This window comes from Rhineura floridana, chromosome 1 (assembly GCF_030035675.1).
Source record: "Rhineura floridana isolate rRhiFlo1 chromosome 1, rRhiFlo1.hap2, whole genome shotgun sequence".
In the NCBI taxonomy this organism is placed as follows: domain Eukaryota; kingdom Metazoa; phylum Chordata; class Lepidosauria; order Squamata; family Rhineuridae; genus Rhineura; species Rhineura floridana.
This window is the reverse complement of record NC_084480.1, coordinates 214,280,257-214,292,437: the sequence shown is the minus strand read 5'-3', so window position 1 is coordinate 214,292,437 and position 12,181 is coordinate 214,280,257. Positions and strand designations below refer to the sequence as shown.

The 12,181-nt window shown below is 39.3% G+C and overlaps 1 protein-coding gene across 15 annotated transcripts in view; it reads right to left on the bottom strand.

Moving 5' to 3' along the window:
* The window catches only part of ATXN1 (ataxin 1), a 356,147-nt gene that overhangs the window by 256,208 nt on the left and 87,758 nt on the right, over positions 1 to 12,181 (bottom strand). For 11 of the 15 annotated variants that reach the window (XM_061592513.1, XM_061592471.1, XM_061592504.1 and 8 more), the window contains one exon: positions 1,471 to 1,576. The exons of 3 other annotated variants lie outside the window; for them this stretch is intronic. The gene's annotated coding sequence lies outside the window, so the exon portion shown is untranslated. Of the gene's footprint in view, positions 1 to 1,470; positions 1,577 to 7,925; positions 7,970 to 12,181 lie in introns of those variants that run through there. One more of the 15 variants, XM_061592593.1, reaches the window with a different exon arrangement.

Sequence of the window (12,181 nt, the reverse complement as noted above, 5' to 3'; positions counted from 1 at the left end):
CTTCCTCTAAGGCTGAGAGGCACTGACTGGCCCAAAGCCCCCAGTGAGCTTCATGGCTGTGTGGGGATACAAACCCTGGTCTCCCAGGTTATAGTCCAATACTCTAACCACTACACCACACTGCCTACATCTTTAAAGATAATGTAGTTGTATGCACACATTCACTATTTAAGACGTTAATCCTTATCGTAAGATGAGGATGAGGATGAAACAATTGTATAGCATGAGTGGGCACGGCACTTTACCGTGTACAAGTCCCCCCCCCAAAATATCCAATTTACATTCACCAGAGGGAAAAACAGGAAGGGGAGGAAAGCAGAGACAAAGTAAACAGGGAAAGAATATGCACTTATTTCAGTTACACATGCTTAGGCTTGGCTACAGGCTTAATTGCAGAAAGGCATGTTAAAGGTAACAGCTCCCTCTTTGCAAAACAACCAAGAAATAAACTATAGTTTGTATATAAGTACTTAAGGAATAGCTACAAGGCATTTCCACAGGCTGCTAAACTGGAAGCATGGGAAGCACTGCCATGATGTGCTGGGCTTTACCCAAGCTTAGTCTCTTGATGCAAAATTCACCTATTCCACTGCTCTCAGTGTGGTAAGGGGCTAAGCAAGAACCCAAACTCCCCTGCTTGAGTTCCATGGGCAAATATGGTGCCAAGTGACAGACAATGCTTCTCCAAAAACTCAGCATGCTACCATTGTTTCTGGGAGAATGCAGGGCTTGAGGTCTCGAGCACTGAGGGGCCAACTGATGTAATAACTCTTGCCTGCTCCTTCAAGCCTAGAATCAGCTCTGATTTTGCACAACATCCCCTGCTTGGATAGCACGGTCCACCTCTACCCTGATGTATGAATTAGCACAACCAACCCGCAGCGATACTTCCTGGCTTGTAGGGATCAACAAGTGAACATGACCTAAATAAAACTCCTAAGAATATCAGCGCATGTATTGTACTTCTTCTCTGGCCCTAACTGGTATTTGGGAGTCAGAGTCAAATGGGACATGATGGCAGATCTGCGCTGTTTGATTTTAATAGCAAAAAAGAACATGTAAACAGGGAACTGCTGCTGCTTCCCTCCTTGCAGCCCCTTCTCCCCAAGTACTCCTCACCCCCACCCCCGCCGAGTTCATTTCTTGTATTGGAGTTTGGCTGAGAGAAAGAAAGAAACAAAAACACATGAAAGGACACATCATGGGAAAGTAAGCTGTAGGTGGGCGAGTGGTTATAATCATCTGCCCATGCTGTTATAATCAGACCTTCTTCCTCGCATCCTCTTTCTACGTGACTGGCACAGGCTGGAGTTTAACACACATAGACCTGCCACCATCATGTCTACTTTAACCCTTTCAGTAATCCCTCTGCATGCATTACAGAAATATCAAGGTATCTTTTGAGACACAAAAACAAATACGTAAAATAATTGCGATTTTCCTTATATCAACATTGCACCCATTACTTACTTCAAAAACACAAGAGTGTTCCTAGTGCAACCTCCTTTTACCAGGTGCTGCTGCGTTTTTTTTCTGAGGTCTGTGCATTAAAACTCTTTCATTGTGCTCCAGGATGCTACAATTAAAAACAAAACAAATATTCAGAGAGGAAATGTCACTTCAAGTGGTTGGGGGGGAAATCCCTAAGCTGTCTATAATGTGTTCCTGATAACTTCAAGTAAGCTAGTTTGGGGGTTGAGGAGGAACAGTAGGTGGACACTTTTGTGGATTGTGCTTTTCTGTTATCTCTGTAACTGAAAGTTGTTGTTTTTTTAAGTGCTGCCTGTTAGCACGGCTGTTACCATTCTTTGATGATTAACTTTAGATCAACTGCTGATTAAACAGAATATGAACACACGGAGAGTAGGAGTAACCACAGGGAAATCAGGACAAATTATCATTGTGATAAGCAACATGGATGGTGTGGTAGGTAGGTAAATCAAATGAATTACAGTATCTTCATTACCCAATCTGAAGACACAAAGGTTACCCTCACCCTCCTCACTCCTCTGCTGCATTCAACACCTCCTCTATGACCACTTCAAACATCAAGTTAGCATCAACTTAAGAGTTTACTCTTCTTTTCATGATCAGTTTTCTGCAAGAAAGAGGGATCTTCTTTAAAGCCTCTTCCTGTGTTGATGATTTAGCACTATGCTATCACCTATCACTGTTTCTTTAGCATGTTAGAGAAATCAATAGAAATTGTCTTAATAAAGTATTTTATTGTTTCCTCTATCCCTTCAACACAGGGTAAACTCACACATTGTACTCATTCTGCCATTGTATTGGGGGTTACCTAGGCAATCAACCTTTTGTGTACTGCACACACTAATTTCTTAGCAGTTGCAGGAGTTCTAGAAAGTTTCCATCAAGGGAGCACAACCACTACAAGGAAATGCCATTTCCCTAGAGTTCAAAATGCAGTAGACTGTTGCTTGGAAAACATAATCTCCCCACCCCCATTCCATCCCAAACGAAGTAAACACTCGTTGCCCTATTGAGTACTGCATGTATTGTTGTTACATAAGTAACATAGGCACCTACTTGATGGTGCCTGTGATACAGGGCTGAGACAACAGTAGGGAGTGCTTTTTAGTAGCAGCAAAACGTGCTACTCCTTTTGGAATTTTAGGAAGATAATATCAAAAGAGGTGGTTGAAGTGTTCATCTGTCCAGATGAATGGTAGTGCAATGCAGGAAGCATTGCCCTTAGTTGTAGTCATCACATAGCCAAATCTAATGGCTATATAGCACGGCAACTTCATCTGAGGCCTAGTCTCATCAATAACTGAATGGGTTTCACCTGGGAACATGTATATTGCATTGGATGGATGAAAGTTGGGAAATGAGTGTAGTTAAATAAATGAATGTGTTTACTATGTGACTCCTGATTAACAGGAGTCACTAGGTTAGAATAAAGGGGGGGGAGGTAATGGTGCCAAGGTATCAGTAGACAATGCCTGTGAACAGAAAGACAAAGGGGTTGGGAAATATTTTAGCTCCTACAAAAGTGCAACGTGACATCCAGGAAAAGTTTTTAATTTTTTGTAATTAGAAAAGTATACTATTTAAAATGAATAAAAACAAATAACCACCAGTCCAGTGCTGTGTTATTAGGGAGATTCCCCCACCCCCGCCAAGCAACTGCAATTTTCACTAAGGCTAACTTCAACCATCAATGTTCTTTATATATCTCTTATTTTCTCCCCTTCCTCCTTGTTATTATTCATCTCTGCATTTCCCTGTCACTCCCACCCACAATCGTTCGATTTTGTCTACCTGTACTTCCTGGCCCTTTTTATTAATACACCATCCTCTACCCGGATCCTAACAGTGCAAAACTGAACCTCTTGTTTTGTACTTTGACAACAATCTAAACCTTGGTAACACTGAGAAGGCCTGAGAGATACACATTTAAGAAAAAAGCAATCAAAAGCCTGGAGGTTGTCCAGCAAAGCTACACACATATGCGCACGTGCATGCACACACCCTCCAACCACCAGCAGTAACTTGCCTTTCAGGGGTTCTTTTACCAATATTTTTATAGTTTTCAACTAATTAAAGATTCTTTAGTTCATCGCCCTTCACCTGCCTATTAGCAAGACTTGCTCTTCTATATTTCATAATTCTATTGTTAATAATGCTTTCCAGTTTTCCCAAAACAGATGTAACTTCCTGGGTCCCCACCACTAGATCCATTTTTTAAAATTGGCATTACGTTAGCCACTTTCCCAGTCCTCAGATATGGAGGCTGATCTTAGGGATACGTTACATATCTGTGTTAGAAGATCAGCAATTTCACATGTGAGTTCTTTAGGAACTCTCAGGTAGATGCCATCTGAGCCTGTTAATTTGTTAGTTTTTAATGTGTCAATAAGGGCTAGGGCTTCCTCTCTTGTCACCACTATTTGCTACAATTCATTAGACTCCCTTCCTCCGAAAATTCATTCAGACATAGCAATCTGTCCTACATCAGTGATGATAGATGCAAAGAACTTAGTGAACTTCTCCGCAATCTCCCTGTTCCTTTTAGCAACTGTCCTTATAAACCCTTATCATAGGGTCCATTTTTGGATGCCACTGCATTAAAATAAGGATGATGTGTGAATGCAAATCAAACCATCTTCAGGATCTTACATTTTACACTTACACTGTAAGAGCATTTGGTTTAATTTTCCTTCATTTGATAGATAACTCCCCAAAGTGAAATGGAATGCAATGCAAGTTTAACAGGAAGCCCCTTGCTTCTTTTCACCTTATTGTGGAAGTACATATCAATCTAGATGGGCATCTGACTAAGTCATACTGCAAGCAGACCAACTGAAATCAATGTAGTCATGACGCAGTGAGATACCACCCCATGTCTATAGACAAACACACTCAAAATGCTAGCTGCAGTTTTAAACTCTACTAAATATTGGCAGACTGCATGGCTTTCTTCAGGTTGAGTTACATTAATCCACATATTCACTTACTCAAGTTTAAGGAAAGGCTTCATTCGAACGCATAATAAAACTGTGAAACTTTCATTGGGTTATGTCTGCATTTTCTCTACATGCCTTCCAAAACCCTCATAACAAAACTGCTGTATGGGAAACTGGGTGAATATTAGTACAGTCACAGGATCATCCTAAAATAAGATCTATTACTACCTTAAGTGCTTAATTTGCATACTATGAAAAGTAGCATCTGAGCAGGAAGCTCAATTTTTGGTTACGTAATCTCACTTGGCCAATATTTCCTTTCCATGCAACTCAGTGCTGGGTCAGTAGGCTGGCTCAGCAAATCATTCAACCTCTCTGAATTTCTTTACAACTCTTGCAGTTAAAAGTCATGTAGATTTATACATTCTTGTGAAATGACAGATATTTCACCATCAATAAATTTCTATTAATGGATTAATTTTCAGTGAGGCTTGTTCTATGAAAAGGGACAAATAAAACTGAGGTGCAGGATTACATTATTGAATGCCCCCATTAAAAAAATATTCCTACACACGGAAAACCAGATGTCAGAGGCCAAAGAAAGAGCTGAAACCTAAGAGTTCCTAAATGCACGTGCTTCACAATGACTGCTACAGACATGATGTATATTCTAGTATTTTACTCTTTACCTTTTTCATTTGAATTCCCACTTCCCCATCACTATTTACTACAAGGTATTTCAGTAAAACAGTATAAATGATTGTCAGACCTGTGGTCCAGTGACTCAACTGATGGAACAAAAATGTGTCACCTGGTAGAGAAAGTTACTAGAGGGTTCCCAAGGCCGTGCACCATTTTTAAAATAGTTGCAACATGCCAAGAATGAAAAAAAATGCAGTACATCTGTAATAATGACAATCCTGTTAAAAAGTACTCCTTGAAATAGAACACTGTATCAATCACTGACTTTTCACTTCTCCCCATCTCCAAAAACGCCTACTCCCTCTCCAGAATTTATCTTTCCCTCAGTGTAACATCTATTAATATGAAAAAATAAGACTGCAAAAACTCTAGTGGCAAAAAAGGCTCATCTCTGAGCCCCCTACCCTAAAGGAGTGCTTCGTTAAATTATGCAAGTAGTGATGAAGAAATTGACTAAATCTGTTTACATTAAAAGGGGATGAAATATAACTCAGTCCTTTCGTATAAATGGTCTCCTTTTAGTGGGTGAGAGCCAACATAATACTAGCAATGTCTGCTCACACAACAGGTCTTCTTGCTCTTCTGCCCTCTGCAGCCCCCCCCCTCCACATGCTCCAAAAATCTTCTCCAAATCTGATTTTGGTGGTACACTGGGGGGCTGGAAGGGCAGAGAAGTGAAACTGAAATCCTGTCCTACAAATAGATTTCCACTGTACAAGTGGACAGGTTATCATTGAATATAGCCCACTGAGTTTCAGGAACAGAGATAATTTGGATTCACAGCAATATAAGAATGTTTCTATTATATAAATTTATTTATATATTTATTTATTTTCACCAAATGTAATATTAGCGGCTTTCAGCTTCGCTAAATACAAATATGGGAGAAGATTTTAAATCTTCCTAATGAACAATCAGCCTGCTAAGCACTAATATCATCTCCCTCCATCAAATGCTCCTGATATCAGCACTAAGAAGACTTTCTCAGTGTGGTGCCCCGTTCATTGGATTCTCTCCCCAGGAAGGCTCACCTGACACCTACTGTGCTATTTTTTCCTTTGAGGTTTTCAGGGATTACACTATAGTGATTATATTACTATCAATTATTATATATTGATTTATGCCTTTTCATTCTGGCATATTTATTGTGAGAATATCTACATTGAAGGGTGATATAGAAATAAAGTAATAAGCAATTAATGAGAATCTACATCTTCTGTGATGCTGTGATGCTGAGATTGTACTGGGGGTAATTCACCTAGGTTACCTCTAGGTTAAAAGTTTACCTTCCAAAAAAAAAAAGCATAGATAAATAGCAGAAAAATAAAACTGAGTATAGCAAATTGGAAAAGCTTCCTGGTGGCTTAGTACTCGCTTCTGAAATTCAGTGCAAACAAGAAAGTAGGCAGTTAAAATAATTTTAAAAGTGTAAAAGCAAGTTTTAAAATGTCTTCCTGACCAAAAAAAAATGCTATCTTTAAAAAACATTTCAGGCCCTTATGACTAAATAAAAAGATATAAGCAGCAGCACAATCCTATACATTAAGACTACTCAAAAATAAATCCTATTAAATTTAGTGGAGCTTACTCCCAGGTAACTGTGTATAGGATTGCAACCTAAATGCACAAAACCCAACACACACTACTGGTGTTCTATAACTGTCTATACAAAAAAAAAAAACAATGTTTCACTAATTTTGAAGGCTACCACAAAATCCAAGAAACTTCCAAATCCAAAAATCTGTTGAGGTGCTGCCTGCCATATTTGGCAAAAGTTTCTCCCAAAGGCAATTTCACACATGAGGTTTTTGCTACAGGGACATCGTTTCTGTATAAGAAAGGATGAGTTCAATAGCCTTTATATCCAACCCATAAGGGATTACTAACATCAGTTGACATTTGGACAGATGTCTTGACCTTGGTAAGACTACATACTTGTTCCTGGGAAGTGATGTCAGATCTAAAACATATTCCTTGAGACAGTGAGTCTATATTACTCACACCTGCCTAGGTAGTTTGAATCTTTCTGGTTCTCTCCACAATTCTTCAAAAGTCTGCCTGCTGCCTTCTCCTAGACTTAGAGTTCGGGGGGGGGTATGTAGGACACACAAGAGTATTTTGAATTAAACAAAGACTTTTGATTTAAAACCATGTAGGCCGTGAAAATCCAGACTATGAACAGAAAGCAGTTGGTACCTATTATTATTCTCTAAGAACGTCCCTTTAAAAAAATCTACCTGAATTTTCAATCTTAGCATTTTTCTCTCACTGTGAAACATACCAAAAATACTTCAATAGAAAAGTGGAAGTGGGGGAGAACTGGGACTGCCACTACCATTCGTAAACATTAATATGAGCACATCTAGCCATGCACTAGCATAGCAATTTTGTAACATCTGCATCTTCAAGATAAGGTCACACGATAAGATACCACATGGAGAAGAGAGACTTGGCAGGGCGACTTGTGTTGATAATGAAAATCAGTACTACATAAACGCATGCCAGTTTTGCTGCAGTTGACAGCTGGTTAAGTCAAATAAACTCAACACAAACGTTTGAATTATTATTTGCATTCTTTCAGGAACAGTGATATTTTTAACACATATCCAATTTATTTACACTACTGCATATTCCAAATTAAAAATTCCTACCTCTCTTTAACCTTTTTAATGTACATTTTTAACAACAGAAATAGTTATGATAAAAAACAAGAGAAAGAAAAAAGACAAGAGTAGGCATGCTAATGTAACAACAAGAAAAGAATATATGTCCCATATCAACATCGCTGAATCAAACCTGACCAACAAGACAAATTATCTGTTGGTGGACAAGCAGTGTATTCCTCACTGTTGGCATAATCAACGGGGCCCACCAAGATGCAATAAAATTATCTGGCTGAACCACACCTCTACTAAACCACACCTCTACTAAGGCTGCAATCTAATACATACTTACCTAGAAGTAATTGCCATTAAACCCAATGGAGCTTACTTCTAAGTAGACATACTTCTAAGTAGACATACTTCTAAGTAGACATACTTCTAAGTAGATTGCAGCCTAAGTCTATTTTGTTGTGTCTATTGCTCTAGTAAGGCTAAATTCCAAGCTTTTGACCACCAACCAGCCAGTGTAAATGGAGAGCTGTGGTTGGGCAATTTCTTGCTTTACAGCTGGCAATAAAAACACTATTAACAATGTACACTGCAATTGTTGTAAATGTCCCTTAAGCAGAGATGACAAAGCCAATTACAGCGAGGGGGGGATAATCTATGAAACAATGCCCAAAATTTCTTGAAAAAATCTTATTCCAGAAAAAACTAACTACTGGGCGGACTACCACTTGTCATAATAGCTACCCAACATGTGATAGCCCTGCCAGCACTCCATTAATAATTAAGGATTTATCTGTCCCAACCAAAGTGGTGTATAGTACCAACATAGTATTACCTTCAACATAGTTTCTCGATATTTGGCTGATACAGAACACAGTGGAGGCTTTGTCCATAAAGATTTCTAGGAGCTATCCTCTATGGCAGTGGTTCCCAAAATATTTTTTCCTACGGAGCACTTGAAAATTGCTGTGGGTTTTGGCAGACCACTTAATAATTTTTCTGCCCTGTGCTAAATGCTATATGATTTTTAATTGTATTGTTATTGCCTCTTTTATTTCTTATGTTCTATGGAATGCATACAATGAAATACAATTCATATTGTAATATAATAAAATACAATATAAGAAATAAAAGAAGCAATAAAAATACAACTGAATATTGTAAAAATGTGTTGTTATGTGCCTTCAAGTCAATTACAACTTATGCCGACCCTATGAACCAGCGACCTCCAAGAGCATCTGTCATGAACCACCCTGTTCAGATCTTGTAAGTTCAGGTCTGTGGCTTCCTTTATGGAATCAATCCACCTCTTGTTTGGCCTTCCTCTTTTTCTACTCCCTTCTGTTTTTCTCAGTATTGTCTTTTCTAGTGAATACTGTCTTCTCATGATGTGTCCAAAGTATGATAACCTCAGTTTCATCATTTTAGCTTCTAGTGAATGTTCTGGTTTAATTTGTTCTAACAAATTAAAATACAATATGAATATGAATATTTAATGCAGATGTGCCAAGAACCACCTGAATGAAAATCGTGGACCACTTGTGGCCCATGGACCACAGTTTGGCAACTCCTGCTCTATGGTAATGCTTCTCACACTTCCTTTAGGCTCACCGTATTGCTACATAACAATAACAAAAGACCTTTATATATAAAATACATCACACAAAAAAACTCTCATAGAAGATAAGTACTCTAGGGCAGCCCTCAGTTTTACTAATATGCACACTCAGAGCTTGTACTTGAGCAAGCAGCAACCAGTTTACTCTAAGGGGTCTCACCTTGAATGCTATTTGGTTACAAAGAAGAGGCTTGCCTTCATCAAAAAGATCAAGCACTCAGTATAAACCTCTCTCTTCCCAGGAGCTAGATTGTACATATTTAAAAGAAACCCAGAAATGAGGTGTTCTAAAGAAAAAAGGTAAAAGTGGAGATAAAGAAGCAGCTAAGAATTTAATCATTTCACCCAAATCTATATTGTTGTATGAAGAAAGGGATTAGAAACTCAAATGAGTTTTTTCTGTGACAATTTCAAGAAAGGTAGAGCTCAAAGAAAAGAGCTCTCACAGCCCAGTTCCATATGCTCCCAATCAACTGTAATATTATTTCAAATGACTTGGAGAAATTGTTTAAGACTGCTGGCATCAAAGATGCTGATTTGGAATCCCCAGATCCCCCTCCTTCTGGTGACAAAAACCTGTCAGCTTTGTAAGTCTAGCCTGTTTCCCCTCATATATAAAGGAATAAATTAACTTTTGCCAACAATCCATTTCTTTACCTTCAACCTACACAGGAAGTGCTTGAAACAGAAATAACAATCTAGGTAACATAGCCATTTATATTGCTGCAGTGTGATCTAACCATAAGAGATGCACCATTTCCCAAGCTTTAAGGTCTTTTCGAGTTTGTTTGATAAGTGGACCAAAATTACGCTTTTTTAAGCTGCTTCAATCCTTAAGGCAGCCTTTCCCAACCAGTGTGCCTCCAGATGTTGTTGGACCACAACTCCCATCTTTCCTGACCATTGGCAATGCTGGCTGAGGCTGATGGGAGTTGTGGTCCAACAACATCTGGAGGCACACTGGTTGAAAAAGGCTGCCTTAAGGAGTACCAAACCCAAATATCTAATGCTACTAGGCTAAAGCAGAAACCCACGTTCAGTGGCCATAGTCTGCTGAAGTTCTAATGGGGTGAAAACACACACCATAGCCAATTTTTTATAATTTACGTCTAATCCTGACACAGAAAAAAATTCCGTCAGTAAGCCCTTCAAAACAGTAAGAGCCATTTGGGGACTGCATAAAAATAGAAGGACATCATCAGCAAAGAGGTTGACTATAAACGCTCTGCCTCCCATTTCTACTCCCTGGATCGATGTAGAACTTTGAATCATATTGGCTAAAACTTCTACAGAAAGAACGAAAAGCAGAGGAGACAGCAGGCAACCCTGTTGTGTGCCTCTATGCAGAGCAAATGCTGGTGAATCCACTCAATCAACTCTCACAGATGTCCATGTCCCTGTATAAATAGAAGTAATACTACTACTAAATTTGTTCCCAAACTGCATAATGTTCAATATATCATGTAAAAAAAGGCTATTCAAGGCGATCAAATGCTTTGAATATATTAAGTGAGATTAAAGTAGTAGGAATTTTTAGGGAGGTACTATAACACACAACATTTAAAGCTCTTCTGATTGCACTGGAAAGTTATCGCCTCCGTTGTTCATGCTCTGGTAACTTCAAGATTAGATTACTGTAATGCGCTCTACGTAGGGCTGCCCTTGAAGACAGTTCGGAAGCTTCAGCTGGTGCAGAACGCGGCTGCCAGACTATTGACGAGGACCAGTCGGTCTTCGCATATAACACCTATTCTGGCGCGTCTGCACTGGCTTCCTATTTGCTTCCGGGCGAGATTCAAGGTGCTGGTTTTGACCTATAAAGCCTTACACGGCGTGGGACCTCAATACCTTGTGGAACGCCTCTCTCGCTACGAACCTACCCGTTCACTTCGTTCAGAATCTAAGGCCCTCCTCCGGGTACCAACCCATCGGGAAGCCCGGAGGGTGGTTACCAGATCTAGGGCCTTTTCTGTGGTGGCCCCTGAGTTGTGGAACAGCCTCCCCGAAGAGGTACGTCTGGTGCCTACACTCCTATCTTTTCGGCGCCAGGTAAAGACCTTTTTATGCTCCCAGGCATTTTAATCTTTTAATCTTCTTAACCTTTCTAATCTTTTAATCTGTATTTTCTTTAATTTGTGCTGTATTTCATTTTTATTGTGTTTTTTGTTGTTTGTTTGTATATGTTTTTGTGGTTTTTATTATGATATATTGTATTTTACTTTGTTTGTTCACCGCCCTGAGAGCTACTTTTGCTAAGGGCGGTATATAAGTCGAAATAATAAATAAATAAATAAATAAATAAATAAATAAATAAATATCTCTTAGGGATGAAGCCATACTGATTGCCATGAATATGTGGTCGTGTGAAAAAGCGAGTTACTCGGCAGTGAGGAACCAGAGAACAGAGACAAATGCAGACTTCTGAAAGTTTTAAGAGTCCTTTACTTGGTATAGACACAAGCCTCAGACACAGACAATCCAGCTTCACATTCCTCTCCATAGACTTTTCCCCCAACGCTGGCTGGTTTCGCTTTCCAGCCTTTATCGAAATGGTTGCCCTTGCCAACGCCAGGTGTTGGCCTTGGCAGCCTGGCAAGCCTCTGTAAGCAGATTAACCCATGCTCTGCTTTGCTCTGCCATAGTCTTGATGGAAAAACTACAGACAGTACTGCTCAATGGTCAACAGAATATACCATCTTATCATACTGTTTAACTGAGCTGCAAGAACTGCTGAAAGGATCTTAGCATCTTGGTTGAGCAGTGTGATAGGTCAATATGAACCCAACAGGTTCAGATCGCTATCAGGTTTAGCAAACACAATC